The sequence below is a fragment of the Giraffa tippelskirchi genome, chromosome 3 (genome assembly GCF_054371585.1).
Source record: "Giraffa tippelskirchi isolate mGirTip1 chromosome 3, T2T-mGirTip1v1.2.pri, whole genome shotgun sequence".
NCBI lineage: Eukaryota > Metazoa > Chordata > Mammalia > Artiodactyla > Giraffidae > Giraffa > Giraffa tippelskirchi.
In genome coordinates, this window is record NC_137277.1 from 144427906 (window position 1) to 144440307 (window position 12402).

The 12402-nt window shown below is 40.4% G+C and overlaps 2 pseudogenes; both read left to right on the plus strand.

The window, feature by feature from the left end:
- Positions 1-1569: 1569 nt before the first annotated feature.
- LOC145540483 (zinc finger CCHC-type and RNA-binding motif-containing protein 1 pseudogene) lies at positions 1570-3837 on the plus strand (annotated as a pseudogene).
- An 8450-nt stretch (positions 3838-12287) lies between these two features.
- LOC145543960 (small nucleolar RNA SNORA70) lies at positions 12288-12402 on the plus strand (annotated as a pseudogene).

The window sequence follows — 12402 nt, forward strand, 5'->3', positions numbered from 1 at the left end:
GAGTTTCAAAAGACAAATGTCAGTACTTCTCTGCTTCAATATTTCTGATGTGAGAACTATTTATTGTTCATGTCTGATCATAGCACCTACATGTTACTAAATTCTCTCTCTTCCCAGAACCTCTCTTTCTCTCCCTACCCCATACACACGTGTGTGTTATGATCCTCTATCTAACTCAGTTCTTTAAATTGAGGTCAAGAATTTTTTACTTCCATCCTGCCTTGTGTGTGCGCGTGCGTGCTCAGTGGTGTCTGACTCTTTGTGACCCCATGGGCTATAGCTGGCCAGGCTCCGCTGTCCATGGAATTTTCCAGGCAAGACAATTGGAGTAGTTGCCATTTTCTATTCCAGGGGATCTTCCCAACCCAGGGATCGAACCCATGTCTCCTGCATTGACAGGCAGATTCTTTACCACTGCGCCACCTGGGAAGTGCCATCCTGCCTAGGAGCACCATCCAATTCACAAGTGTCCATCTCTCTTTTTTTTTAATTATTCACAGTCTGATAAACATCATTACTTCACAATGCTCAGACTATAGATCTTTATGGATGGAAGTTCTTGAGTATGCCTTTTTAGACAACCTGATCAGATTCTTCCTATAAAAGTGGGTTAGAGAGAAAATGATGGGCTAAAAAGAACTTTCTTTGCTCTTTCTTTCTCCTTAGAGACTAGAATTGTCAGCACTTTTGCGCACAGTCACAGCCAGCCAGCATAGTAGAGGATGGTAAGAAAAAGCAAGATCCACATTCATACAACTCCTTTTCAACTCAAGTAAATGCCTGAGGCCAATTCACTTAAGACTTATTTAAATTTTATAGCTTATTTTTACAGCATCTGAGCCTCTGATTCTGCCCAATTTTGTTATATTTCAACAAATGAAAGGTGATTTTGCTGTTAAGCTGCCTCAAGAACTGAAACATTTGCTCAAGAGAAACACAAGAAGCCAGCGAACATAGGCTGGGTTCATATTTCTCATCGTTATCACCCAAGAACATCTAGAAAGTTTTTTTTCTTCTTCCTTGTGGGGAAGTTTGAAGCTTCAAGGCCCAACTCAGAGCCACATGGTTTTCATTTCCTGGCCTCCTCCCTCGGCTGCTGCAACACCCGCAGCACACACAAAAGCCCCATCCTCTGTTTGCAGACTCAAGACGTTGTCGCTTATACATTTTTCACAGAAGCAAATGAGGCATAAAAAGTCTACACTCTGCATACATATCAGTCCGCATAATAAATGGCCGCTTGCTGGTCCCATTCCGTCTCTTGATTTGTATGAACATTTGTAGTTTGTTCAGACCTTCACAGCTTACAAAGCACTTTCACATTCATTAATCTCACCGAACTCTTGCTGCAAGCCTGAGAGAAGGCTACACTTTTCTCTTCATGTACAAATGGCAAATGACTGTGTAAAGAGGTGAGGTGACTGGCCAAGGTCACACAGTGAGAGCCAGAACCAGGACTCAACCCCAGCCTCTGACCCTGAGTTCAGGGGTTGTTTTTCTTCCCCACAACTATAACCTGTGCAATGTTCTCTCTAGTTAAATTGGAGATATACATGAATGAGGGCCTGCATGGGTAAGGCTGGGTTCCAAAAAAAGCTTGTCTTGGAAAATGTAGTGTGAAGGGGTGCTAAGAACTCAGGCTATGGAGCCAAATAGCCTACATGTGAACTCTGCTTCCTAATAACTGTGTAATACTGCATAATTCCAGGGGGCTTTGTTCCAATGGTACTTTATGTCAATGTAGTCCCTAGACGTCTTCAGTGCAGCTGTCCTGGGGATTACTTACCTCCCTGTGACTCTGTTGTCCCAGCTGAGAAATGGGCAGGGTCATGACTATTTCCGAGGCTGCTGTGGCAACAGAATAAAATAAAGCATGGCCTGATCCAGTGAAAGACACTTCAAGATGCCCTGTCCCCCTGGAAGATTATTCCCCTGATCCCCACCTCCTTGGATACATCTCCACCCATATCCTTTTCTGTGGAAATGTTTGCCTCTGATAAAAAATGTCCCCATATTTTCTCCACATTCTCTCCTACACCAACAGCTGGGCCACTCTGTGATCCCATCACGGCAGTCATCACGTACTGGACCAAGAGGTGTGCTCAACCTGAACATGGATGCCCTCCCTTGATCCTGTCTTTCTGCACCTCCCCTGTCCCATCACTGAACCTGGTCCCACTGATGAATGAGAATGATGAGTTTCCAGGGGAGTCTGGATGAGAAGATTCTTATCCAGGTTCTGCCAGTAACAACCTAGGTGACCAAAGGACCAGGATGTCCCCTGAGTCTCATCTAACTCATCTAGTAGGAGAGATTTCTAATACCTGCCCTGTGCCTAAGAGAATTGCTGTCTCTACAAGTAGGGTGAAACATGAAAGCTAATGAAAGAAGCCCTGAATTATTATGAAAAGAAATGGCCAGGCTCTTATTACCTGCAAAGGGCACAGTTTTAAAAACTGCCTACAAGTATAAATGGAACTTAACAGACAAGGATGGGGGACAAGGTCTAACCACCAACATGATAAAAAAAAAAATGGGATGCTCCGGTTAACAAAGGTACTACAGCAACCTGGAAAGAGGGACATGGAGGAATTAGAGCTGAACCACCTAGGATTTCCGGACTAAAAGAAGGCATCAGAGAACCTTAGAATACCCTGTTGAATTCTTTTCTATTCCTAGTTCTGAGCTGACCATGTGGGCTAAACATCAACTTTCTGCCAACCAGAACCAGCCCATCTGCACATCTCTTGTCTGTGCACACCCACTGGGCAGCCATGTGGAATCTTGCCTCTTTTCTTTCCCCCACTCTGCTTTTCAGGATTTTAAATAATAGAACATTAACAGAGTCCATCAAGTTAAAGATGGAATAGTATGTGTCTATGGCATGTTTCTAAATGCAAATTCCTCACTTTGTGTATTTATGGGACAACTAGATGTGAGAAACAACTCAGAAACTCCCTGGAGAACTTACATGTGATCAGATCAGAGGTGCTTGCTAAATTCCAAACGTTTGCTGGGCCCCTGCTGGCTGCATGCCAGGCCCTGTACTATCACTAAACATAAAAAGTACATGAGTGACTGGGATCTGTGATGCCAAGGCAGATGCAAGAGCAACAAACAGTTGGGGTTGAGCCCCTCGTGAGCTGAGGGCTTGTGCTCTTCTGGTCTCCCGGGCCCACCCCACCTGAAGAATTGAGTGGTAGATTGTCCTCAAGTACAAGCACAGTGTATGTATCCAACCTGCCCTCTTCCCTGATCAACAGTGGCTTACATCAGATATTTTCCAGGTACAGTGAAGTTGCAAAGGTTACTATAATGAAAGATAAAGATACCAGGGGGGGTACAGGGGTTGCATTTATTTTTGGATAAAGAATCTGCACAAAACTGTGCCAAGTCAATAAACAACAAACAGTTATTTGGTAGAGTGATAAAAGCAAGCATTGCTATTGGCAATGAAAGAGCAGCTGAGTTCATCAAAGATGAAACTATATAGCTTGATAAACCTAAGTGTTATGAATGTGGAGAAAGTGGACACTTAAGTTAATGCCTGTCCTAAAAATACATTTGGAGGACGTGAACCTCCAAAGAAGAAAAAGAAAAAAAAAAAAGAGAATTCCTGAGCCAGAAGAAAAAATTGAAGAAGACAGAGAAGATGAAGGGGAAGAGCCTGCTCTTAACAGCCTCAGTCAGGCCACAGATTTCCAGCAAGTCAAAATTGAAAAACAACAAAAAACTGGAAACCCAGTTCAGGGGGGTCCTTCAACATCAGATGATTCAAAATGCCCAGGGATAAAGAAAAGAACATATTTCAATGATGAGGAGGAACTTAGTGATTAAAATTATATATATATTATGTAAGTATCATTAAAAAGTTTTTAAATCTTGGAATACTAGTTTCCATTGGGACTAAACATTATTTTAGAATTTGAACATGAGAATGCTTAGTACCAAATACTTTTCTACTTTAAATGCTACATAGGAAAATGAAAAGTAATTTTAAAGTATCACATTTATTTTGCATCAAGATTTGCTAATAATCATTAATCTTGAAAATAGTTCATTTGAATGAAAAAGAAAATTTAATACTATCATAATAATGCTCTCTCGAGAAGAAAGGTAGATAGCAAAAAGATTTGTTTGAGAAGTTCATTATAAAAGATTATTCATGATTGGTTTATATGAGGACCTTTGAAATAAATTTCATCCTTAAAACAAAAACTTCATTAAGAAAGAGTACATGAGGGACTTCCCTGGTGGCACAGTGGATAGGAATCTACCTGTCAATGCCAGGGACACAGCTTTGATCCCTGGCCCAGGAAGATTCCACATGCCGTGGAGCAACTAAGCCCATGCACCACAACTTTTGAGCCCAAGCTCTAGAGCCCAAGTCACAGCCACTGAGTCCAGGTGCCACAACTACTGAAGCTGGGACCTAGAGCCTGTGCTCTGCAACAAGAGAAGATACAGCAATGAGAACCTGGGCACTGCAACCAAGATTAGCCCCCTGCTCGCCACTACTAGAGAAAGCCCATGCACAGCAATGAAGACCCAGTGCAACCAAAAATAAGTAAAACAATTTTTAAAAATTGCATGAAGCATGAGACTCGCTCCCATGCCATGATGGGTAGAGGAGAAATGATTTAGACTCTATTTGCTTGCTAACAGACTGGTTCCAAATAGGAAAAGGAGTATGTCAAGGCTGTATATTGTCACCCTGCTTATTTAACTCATATGCAGAGTACATCATGAGAAACGCTGGGCTGGAAGAAACACAAGCTGGAATCAAGATTGCCGGGAGAAATATCAATAACCTCAGATATGCAGATGACACCACCCTTATGGCAGAAAGTGAAGAAGAACTAAAGAGCCTCTTGATGAAAGTGAAAGAGGAGAGTGAAAAAGTTGGCTTAAAACTCAACGTTCAGAAAACTAAGATCATGGCATCTGGTCCCATCACTTCATGGGAAGTAGATGGGGAAACAGTGGAAACAGTGTCAGACTTTATTTTTTGGGGCTCCAGAATCACTGCTGATAGTGATTGCAGCCATGAAATTAAAAGACGCTTACTCCTTGGAAGGAAGGTTATGGCCAACCTAGATAGCGTATTTAAAAGCAGAGACATTACTCTGCCAACAAAGGTCCGTCTAGTCAAGGCTATGGTTTTTCCAGTGGTCATGTATGGATGTGAGAGTTGGACGGTGAAGAAAGCTGAGCACCACAGAACTGATGCTTTTGAACTGTGGTGTTGGAGAAGATTCTTGAGAGTCCCTTGGACTACAAGGAGATCTAACCAGTCCATCCTAAAGGAATCAATCCTGGGTGTTCATTGGAAGGACTGATGTTGAAGCTGAAACTCCAATACTTTGGCCACCTCATGCGAAGAGTTGACTCATTGGAAAAGACTCTGATGCTGGGAAGGACTGGGGGCAGGAGGAGAAGGGGCTTACAGAGGATGAGATGGTTGGATGGCATCACCGACTCGATGGACATGGGTTTGGGTAAACTACGGAGTTGGTGATGGACAGAGAGGCCTGGCGTGCTGCGATTCATGGGGTCGCAAAGAGTCGGACACAACTGAGCAACTAAACTGAACTGACTATAATTTATTTCATTGTTTGTTTGTTTTCTACTTTAAGTCTTTTTTTCCCAAAGCAGTAAAGGGGAAGGTAGCCACAGCATCTGGTAATAATTTGCAAATCTTGACACTCTCCCTAAGACCAGATGGAAATATTTTATGCCTTAACATAATTTTACATGTTACTGGCAAATAAAATAAGCACCCATCTTTTTAAAGATTTTGTAATTGTGAAATAATAGAAAATATTGACCTTTGCCCCAAGTTCCTGAGACATAATTCCTAAATCTCTTGGAATTTCCTGGGTGAGAAAAGGTAAAGCTTGGTGGGCTCCTGGATGAGTGATAGTCACTCAATAAACCAACCATGGTTAGAAGTTTGGAGCTTTCAGCCCCATCCCTTATTCTCTGGGAAGGGTAGAGAGACTGGAAATGGAGTTAGTGGTCAATCATGACCATGTGATGAAGCCACCGTAAAAATCCCAAATGTGCATGTGGTTTGGAATCTTCCAGTCTGGTGACACGTGGAGGTGCGAGGAGAGCAGTGTACTATAGAGAGAGCATGAACCTCTTCCCACTCACTCACCTTACATCTCTTCCATCTGATGTTCACCCACATCCAACTTCATGTCCTTTTATAACAAACCAGTAAATGTAACTATTTCCAAATTCTGTGAGCCATTCTACCAAATTATTGAACCCAAAGAAGAGGTTGTGGGTACTCACATTTACAGCTGGTGGGTCAGAAATACAGGTGATGACATGCGACTTGAGATTGGCATCTGAAGTTGGCGGCATGGCATCAGTCTTGTGGGGACTGAGCTCTTAACCTGTGAGAGCTGATGCTATCTCCAGGTAGAAACTGAATTTGAATTTACAGGATATCCAGCTGGTGTCATAGAGAATTCCTTGATGGGAGGGAAAAAAAACCAACATTTGGTGACCAAAAGTGTCAGAACTGAAGTGCTCTGTGAGTAGTAAAGGTGAAACACATAGGAGGAAGAGTGAGGTTTTCCTACTCAGGGATAAAATGAGGGAGTTTATTTGAATTTTAAAAAATAATTTTTTTCCTTTTAAAAGACTGTAAATTATTTATAGTGCCTTCAAAGAATATCTTTAATAAAAGCCAGCCTTTACCTTGAAGTCTTTATTGCACACTGAGGTTTGTCAGATACCAAGGGCTAGTTTCTGCTGAAAATTGTTAAAGGTCTGGCTCCAAACTTTTGTAAGCTACCCATTGAAGGGCCTGCCTCTGTTTTCATGGACTCTGCTGCCCCCTATCAGAAACTAAAGCTGTTACAGGATATACAATTTTTTGAACAAAGCTTTTCCTCAATCACATGATGAAACAGGATATGCTCATACCTTGTGAATTTAGACCAAAGAACTATTTGCTTTAAAATGAGCCTGCTTGCTTTGCTGCCCAGAAGTTATTGCACAACAGTAATAATAATCACAGCAGTAATAATCTGTCTGAAATAATTTGGAGCAGTTGTCACTGATGGAGTCCCTCAGCCCATGCACCCAGTCTACAGGCTGACACCTTTCACAGACTGCTGGGGAAGACACACAAGTGAATCAGCAGCTTCAACATGGATAAGGAGAGGCATGTGGGTGCTAGGTGCTGAGGGAGCACATCAACACAGCACCTTAATGAGTGGGTTCCAAACAAAATAAAAGGACCCATTCTTATAGAAAGAACAACAGTCAGCCAAGTGAAGAAGAAAGCGAAGCCTTTTCCAGAGAGTGGCAACTGTGTCTTCCAGGGCAGGGAAGCCCATGAGAGGGTGGCAACACACACATATATGTATATAGGTATATGTATACAATGCTGATACATTCTATATCACAAATATATACTTTATCACAGATTTTTCATAAATTTTAATGCAATAAATTAAAAAACACTTCAATAAACTTCTGAAAAAAGAAAAAAAAAAGAAAGGAACTGAATTATGTATTGAGCTGATTCCCAGCAGCCCAGCTGTCACTCCTCTGCCTGAAAACTGCTGCTGCGAGGCCACTTCATCTTCCTGCCTCACAGTGTGGCTGAGTCAGAGATCAAAACAAAGGAGAGCAAGAGGGATTCCCAAGGAGGTCAGCTGAGCAGAATATCCAACCAGCAGCTGCCCTGTGTTCTGCACGTATTCCATGTACGTCCACAAGAGGTGAAATATTCAGTTAGCTAACTGAGGACACTGTCTCAAGACTGGAATCGGGAAAGAGAGCCATTAAACTGTCAGTAAAGATTTGCACATTATCAGAAATACTGTTGGGCTTCCCTGGTGGCTCACTGGTAAAGAATCCTCCTGCCAAGGCAGGAGACACAAGTTTGATCCTGGACCAGGAAGATCCCACATGCTATGGGGAAACTAAGCCAGTGTACCACAACTATTGAGCCTATGCTCTAGAGCCCAGGAGCCACAACTACTGAGCCCACACACAACAACTACTGAAGCCTGAACACCCTAGAGCCTGTGCTCCGCACTGAGAGAAGCTACCACAATAAGAAGCCCATGCACTGCAAGTAGAGAAAAGCCCATGCAGCAACAAAGACCCAGCATAGCCAAATAAATAAATAATTTTTAAAAAAGAAGGAAATGCTTTTCACAAGACAACAGAAAAAAAAAAAAGGAAAAAAGTCCAGTTATCATCTATGAGATTTCAAAGCATCCTTTGAGAGAAAAATATAGTGCTCATTTCACCTGTTGTCCTTCAGTGCTGGGCACGTTGTTCACTTCAAGAAAGTAGTTTTGTCTTTGTCAGAATACACATGCACCAAGGCATTAATCATTTACAGTTTTCCATTATTTATCTCATTTCCATTTAGTGCATCATCTTTCAGCAAATCATATGTTTTCCCTTTGAACAGCATTTTGGCCATTATTTCCATTTTTCCATTATTCTTTCTTTTTTCTTTAGTATACTCTTGATCAAATATTAAATATACATTTATTTCTATACTCTTCAATAATATTTTCTGTTCTCCTGGTCTCCAAGTGACTTATTTGACTTTACTGGTCCTACATGATTTTGGTGAAAAAAAATGATACGCTCTCAACAAAAAAATATGTATTTCTCATTAGCCTAGAAGAATAAGGTCAAAAACTAATTTCAATAGATAAAATAGTTCAAGTGGTTAAAAATAACACTGAATGGGAATGTAAATTATTACTGTGGAAAACAAGATGGAAGTTTCTCAAAAACTAAGACCAAAACTACTATATGATCCAGCAATTTCACTCCTGGGTAATATCTGAATAAAACAAAACCACTAATACAAAAAGATACATGCATCCCAATGTTCATGGCAGCATTATTTAAAATTGCCAAGATACAGAAACAGCTCGAGTATCCCAAAACAAATGAATGGATAAAGAAGATATGAATAAATAAAGATACACATACACACATACATGCATGCACACACACAATGGATAAAGATACACACACACATGCATGCACACACACAATGGAATACTACCCTGCTATAAAAAAGGAAGAAAATTTTGCCAATTGCAGCAACATGGGTGAACTTAGAGGGCATTATGCTAAGTGAAATAAACGGAAAGACAAATACTGTTTAATATCACTTAGATGCAGAGTCTAAAAAATACAACAAACTAGTGAATATAACAAAAAAGAAGCAGACTCACAGATACAGAGAATCAACTAGTGCTTACCAATTGGGGGAAGGGGGCAGAATATGGATGGGGTTGTGGGAGGCACAATCTATTGGGTGTAAGATAGGCTACAAGAATGTACTGTACAACACAAGGAATATAGCCAATATTTTGTAACAATGTAAAAGGAGCACAACTTTTAAAAATTGTATTTAAAAATAAAAAAAAAACCCAACACTAAATACATGCACCAGTGGAAAGAGAATTGGTTTGGGGTCGGACCAGCCATGGTTCAAATAATAGCACTACCACTAAACCTCTCTGACCCTTAATTTTCTCCTCTGCACAATGGGCATAATAAATATCTGTCTTTATGGCTGTTGTGAGCAGCAAATGAGGAAACTGATGCTAAACTGCTTTAGAAATTATAAAGCATTCATCAAATGTAAGGCATAGTGTTTAATTGCTTATTGAATAAATTCAGGTTTCATAATTTTTCCTTTGAACGCCAAGGTTCTAATCTTGAAAACATTTTTTATTTGCCCATATTTCATTGTTTTAGGACCTTGCCAAAATCAGGGATGATTTCCTTCTTTTTGCTGGCCTCAGTTAATTATTTTTGTTAAACTAGCAAGACAAAAATTTCAGCACATAAGAAAACAGCATTATATTCAAAAAGGATTTTCTTTCACGTCCTTTTTTTAATCCAAGATAATATTAAGGGAATTCCCTGGTGGTATGGAGATTAGGACGCTGTGCTCTCACTGCCCAGGGCCTAGGTTCAATCCCTGGTTGGGGAACTAAGATTCCACAAGCTATGTGGTGCAGCCAAAAATGAAAACACAAAATTATTTCAAAGAACAAAAATCTATATACAAGATAGTATTAAGTAGTAAGTAGCTCTTATCCATCCCTTTTCAGGCTACTTTTTTGTTTGTTCACAAATTGTTTGGGACTCTTTAAGACAGAGGGGTAATAACTGGTAAGCCATGGCAAACTTCCAAGGACTATACTCAGTGACTACAATAAAGAGACTAAGTAGCTTGATCCCCTTTAATAACATTTCTTGGGCAGAGATGATTGATACCATTAATTTCTAATTATAAACTTATTTTTCTTACTAGAGCAAGAAGAGGCCATTTTTTTTCCTCTAAGAAAAAATTAAAGAATAGGATCCCTGTATGATTTCAAGCAGAGACAGTGAAGTATCATTAAAATTTGTAGAGCATTAATTACTTCTGTTTCCTTGCCTTGTTATGACAAGCGTACCTGATCTCTTGGGGTGGCTGGCCAGAGCGCTGCAGTGCCCCACTCCAAGAACAACAGTGACTGACAGCTCATCCATCCCAAATCCCCTGTGGAAAATGTCCAGGAAGTTGCTCAGGCTGCAAGTCAAAATAGCCATGATCTTTTGGAAGGTTCACTATTAACCCTTTCCCCCTGAAAAATACAGGATATTCTAGATACTTTGTGGTATAAAAAATGATTTTTCTAACATCCTCCAGACCCCTAAAGATTAGACATCTAGGGAAAGTAGCAAACAAGTAAGTAATTTGAAAAGCATGAAATCAGCTTGTATCGATTCCTTCCACAATTGGCTCATTTCTTTCGCAGTGGTTGGCTAGGGTTGAGGCAGCAACCAGCAGGGCCAGTGTCACAGTTAAGGAGATAGGAGTAGGGTCTTTGGGTAGGGTCTTTGATTTAGTCAGTTTGAACATTTTCTTTAAATTCTGCCCTGAGAACACTTTCTGAACAAACTTTTTTTATGTGTCTATGCTGCTGATCCAGGAAATGAACCAGGAATACTGATCTTCCTGCATCATCATTCAATTCATGCCATTTCCTTACTTGAAAACCTTCAACAAATATTTGTTGAAGAAATGAAGTTTGAATAGTCAGTGGTTACCCACTGCCTATATAAAGTTTAAAGGATGGTCTTGGAAGCTCTCCATGAACTGAAGCAAAATTACACCTCATTCATTCATTTGCTCAATAAATATGTATTGGGTACCTAGAGGAAGGAGCTCTACTTGGTGCTAGAGGGTCAGATTTGAAGACAAATAAGATACTGGCCTGAACTTCTTGGGCTATCTGATCTTCCACTATTTCATATCACTAGGGCTGCCCACTGCCCCACACTTTCTTCAACACAACCCAAACCGCCTCTACTTTGTTAAAGTTTTTCATCCTTCCTTCCCTCGAACATAATACATGCAATTCTAACTTATCCTCAAATTTAAACTCAAGTGTGCCCTCCTCCTCAAGCTCCCTCCTAAATACACTTTCTCTCCCCTCTTCAACATGGAGAAAGCTCTGTCCTCTGACTTCATGGAGAACTTAATGAGCAGTTTTATTTGGACACTTTCTCTTCTATTACCACTACATCAATATTTTCTCCACCATCTTGAAGGGAAGGACACTTTCAATTCTGTTTAGAGCAGCTGGACTTCAACTAGTTGGCACTTAGTAAATATTTGTCAAATGAATGAATGAATAAGTGAATGCCTCATGACTTAAGTTATAAATACTTCTTTTACACCCTTGAGAATACATTTCTCAAATCTCCTTAAAATTATGCTTTCACAAACTTAAAAGCCAAACAGGTCATTTGCTCAAGTTTATTCAATACAATGAAAATGTAAAAATGCCCACGAGAAAATGAATATGTTATACTACATATCTCATCAGTTTTGTATGTAAGGCAGAATTGTGTCACTATCTCCAAAGACTTGAAGTTTGAGAAGTGAAGTGTGCTTCTATCCACTGCATGACACCAGTTCTTTCTAAAATGATTTGAAGATTTGAACAGTAAACCTATGCTTTCAGGTCTTCAACTGAACTCAGGCCAGCCCCCTACTCCTCTCGAACCTTCTGCTGCACCTGACATCAATCCAATCAAATATTTTCTCCAGCCACTTGGGCTGCTGAGCAATGCTAGAGAATACCCGCAGTTTCATGGGACTATCAGGCAATCCTGAAGGGCCCCATTCTTTCTCAAGAGTGTTTTACAAAGTCTTCTTCTCAAGCCACCTACCAACATCCATCTCCTCCAATTTTAGCATGACAAAACGGGTTTCCTGTGTCATGATAATAAAGAAAAATACCATGAGGGCCCAATGTGCAATAGTTGCAAACAGCAGCCTCCTCAGTAATGTATACAACCTATTGCCTGTATAGGTTGCCCTAAGGGACCTTGGAGACAAAC